Raw genomic sequence first — 3,985 nt, forward strand, 5'->3', positions numbered from 1 at the left:
CTAGCCATTTCACATTGGTTACATATGCAAACTTCCATCATACAAACTGAGGCAGCAGACTTTGTGAAATTGTATATTTGTGTCATTCTCAAAACTTTTGGCCACGACTGTACAGCCTGAGGCAAGGAACAGAGACCAAGTTTTTTTTTTCTACTTTCTCAAATCATCAATAGCCTATATATCGCACCATACAGTCCATATATGTTTTGATTTCTAAGACATAATAAGGTTTGTATCATTCACAACTAAAGTTGCCAAATAAATATAAATCCAGCATATAGGACCTGTTTCAAATGATCACCTTAATGCTCAACATAGCCATTTCAAATGCACACTCGCTCTGGAATGGGAAAAATATCCTCTCCATTTAATTTATCGAAGTTTAATTATATTCTTTAGACCAGACTAAAATAAGTAATGGATTTATTGTGATGTATATGAAATAGATTTATTAGACTTTTGAAAATGTAGAAGTTCCAAAGGCTCGCATCAGCAGCTTGTAAGCATAGAGGCCTGGAGATGCAAAAATGATTTATGTTAATAAAATAAAATAAAATATTTATGTTAATTAACATTTAATTACCATAAAACTGGCACTCTTTTGCATGACAATAACTGACTGACAGAATTACTTGACCCCCACAGCCCTAGCCCTCCCCAAAATTGAGTGTAATGGATGTGAAACGGCTAGCTTAGTTAGCAGTGTGCGCTAAATAGCGTTTCAATCGGTGACGTCACTTGCTCTGAGACCTTGAAGTAGTAGTTCCCCTTGCTAAAAAAAACAAAAACAAAAAAAAACTAGTTCCCTTTGCTCTGCAAGGGCCGCGGCTTTTGTGGAGCGATGGGTAACGATGCTTCGAGGGTGACTGTTGTTGATGTGTGCAGAGGGTCCTTGGTTCGCGCCCGGGTATGGGCGAGGGGACGGTCTAAAGTTATACTGTTACACCTACCTACAACTAAGTTACTAAGTATTTGACCAGACTGTGTTGTTACTTTGAGTAAAAACACCTGCTTCCTACCCTTTAGGAAGGCTGGGTTTCTGTTAGCTATCATTGCGTCTAAAGGGCGTAGCTAGTTAAGACTGGTAAAGTAAACTGACAACCAGCAGCTATAAATGTAACATTAGCTATACCAAGTTTAAGCATTTTGACCACTCATCTGTCAATAAGTATATAATCTGACCACAGGTGAAGAGAGAGGGATATCAAGAACTTCCAACGCTACTGAATGCTTCTCATCCATGCAGTACAGTTTTGTTTTGAGCTGAACATTTCAAAACGTGTTATTTTGCCATACTTCCCTTCCCCATTCAAATTCTCTCGTTAAAGACGTTTCTCATTGAACCAATCCAATCTATTCTGTTCTGTTCTGTTCTGTTTGAACTTTAACCTACTATACGTCATTGGCGTCAGCTGTTGGAGCAAGTGGACAACTACAATCAGAAACCGAATAGTAGTAGTTGTTTCATAGCATACACCAAAACGATCTGGTTTGAATGCTAAAATAATTTGTTGACTTCCTGGCATGAGACGGTCAATAACTCGATGTCATTGGCTCACACCAATGACATGGAAGTTTTAGGCAATGCATTCTGGGCCTTTTCGTAGATATAACGAATAAATTAATATAACTACTGATTTGGATTTATAAAAACATTGCACGTATTAAAAATAGGATATTTCATAATTGTTATTGTATATTTAGCCATATTGGTAGATTCAATTTGAGTAACCCTAGACAATACGTTTATACTCTCGCAGTCATATATATAGACGTCATTTGACGGAAACAGTTTGTGTTGTATGAAAGGAGAGAAGGTTAGCACTCCCCTTGACAAGGATGGAAGAGGCCCTAGTGGTCTTCAACACACATATGGTTAAGGCATTGTCATTTACTTCGTGGCATCTTCAACCAATTTTTTTTTTAATGGTACATCCTCACAGGAATATATACTATTTTTCTTAGTATTTTAAGAATTATGAGACATCCTGACCGGAAAAATGAAACGGGACAATTATTTAATTGGCTGTTTTGATTGAAGAATTATCACTATGGCATTCATATTCACTAAACTAGGTATCTTTTTGATTGAAGAATTATCACTATGGCATTCATATTCACTAAACTAGGTAGCTAGTTATGCCCCCCTAGCATAACCAACAGCATGTAACGCATTGACTCAAGATGAGAATGCTGCGAACGTCCTGAACTCTTTTGTGTAGGGTTTTTCAATAACCAGGAGAGGGCAGTCATGTTCTACCAAAGATAGAAGACCTAAGACTTCCTACTTCAATCCATCATCCTTCAAAAAGGTAGGCCTGGTTTGTAAGCATGTGAAATAAAAGATGTGTTTTCAATAAGCTTCAGCTGAACATTCCTTGAATGTGAAGAGATCTTGATAGGCCATAGACTTACTATGCTGATGAATATGAGACATACAGTAGCTTATTGTTGGCAAAGTCCCCCATACTTTTCTCTGAGCCCGAATCAGAAATGCTGTGAGGCTGATGGGAGCAGCAGACCTCCAGAGATCCATCCGCCCTTTCTTCCTCCGTGAAAGCCATCAGGAATCATTGCCCAGGCCACAGCAGGCCACCTCAGTGTGCATGTGTGTCTGGGGCTACTGCATTAGGCAGGCAGACTGGTGAGATAGGGATAGGCACAGGGCCGGACTACCGCATTTGGGGCCCTAGGGGTAGCTACCGCCAGGGGGCCCACCTAATAGACAAACAAATTATCACGACACAGATGCAGACAGGGAGGCTGATAGTACGGTTCTCAGATTATTTATTAGAAACACGGGGCAGGCAAAGGGCATGTGGAGGGCAGGCAGAGGTTCGTGATCAGGTCAGAGTCAGACAGGTACAGGACGGCAGGGCAGGCAGAATGGTCAGAACCGGAAAAAAATAGGAAATAGAACTAGAGAAAAAGGAATGCGGGAAAGAACGCTGATAAGACCTGACAAGACAAGACGAACTGGCAACAGACAAATAGAGAACACAGGTACAAATACACATGGGATAATGAGAAGATGGGCGACACCTGGGGGGGGGAGACAAGCACAAAGACAGGTGAATCAGATCAGGATGTGAGACAAACAACTTTTTGTGGGGGGGGACAGCTAACTTTTTTTCTCGCCATCTAGTGTTCAGCGAAATACCAGGTGTACCTGTACCAGGTGGTGAGGGTAGGTAACAACATCTCCACCCCGCTGATCCTCAACACTGGGGCCCCACAAGGGTGCGTTCTGAGCCCTCTCCTGTACTCCCTGTTCACCCACGACTGCGTGGCCACGCACACCTCCAACTCAATCATCAAGTTTGCGGACGACACAACAGTGGTAGGCTTGATTACCAACAACGACGAGACGGCCTACAGCGAGGAGGTGAGGGCCCTCGGAGTGTGGTGTCAGGAAAACAACCTCACACTCATTATTATGTAGTGGCATGATTTTGAAAAGCAGTAGGAAAAGTGAAAAATGTGAGAGTGAAAAAGTAGGTCAGCAGCAGTTGGTCTGTTGGTTGGTCGTTCCTCTCCTCCATCTGGAATAGATATGTTGTCACTGCCGCTCTAATCCCCTCCACACGGTGAACTGAGACTTGAGGTACTCCTTGGACCGGGGCTACAGCCGAGTGGAGCCCTTTGGATTATATTAGCTACAGTGCTGTGCTGGTCCCAATGAAAAGCTCCAAACGCTGTCCAACTCCCCTACAACAACATCATGACTATGGTCAACTGCCAGCTGGCTTGAGGACCTCTAAATTGTCAACAAAAGTCTATTAAAAAAGGTCATTGGGGATTAAGCCTACCAGATTGCAATAAAGCAGTATAGAAGAATAGACTAGTTACTGAGAGGAATTATTTCTGAATCAGTGGAGGCTCCTCAAAGGAGGAAGGGGAGGACCAGCCTCCTCAGTGAATTTCATAAAAATAAATATATCAAACATTAATTTTACGATAAAACTATACTAAATATATTTACGTC

General features: G+C 41.8%; 1 non-coding gene across 1 annotated transcript; it reads left to right on the forward strand.

The window, feature by feature from the left end:
* Positions 1–1,795: 1,795 nt before the first annotated feature.
* On the forward strand, positions 1,796–1,923 carry LOC112220442. The gene has a single exon (XR_002948876.1). It is a non-coding gene; the product is annotated as a U6atac minor spliceosomal RNA (small nuclear RNA).
* The last annotated feature ends 2,062 nt before the right edge of the window (positions 1,924–3,985 follow it).

The sequence above is a fragment of the Oncorhynchus tshawytscha genome, linkage group LG20 (assembly GCF_018296145.1).
Source record: "Oncorhynchus tshawytscha isolate Ot180627B linkage group LG20, Otsh_v2.0, whole genome shotgun sequence".
NCBI lineage: Eukaryota > Metazoa > Chordata > Actinopteri > Salmoniformes > Salmonidae > Oncorhynchus > Oncorhynchus tshawytscha.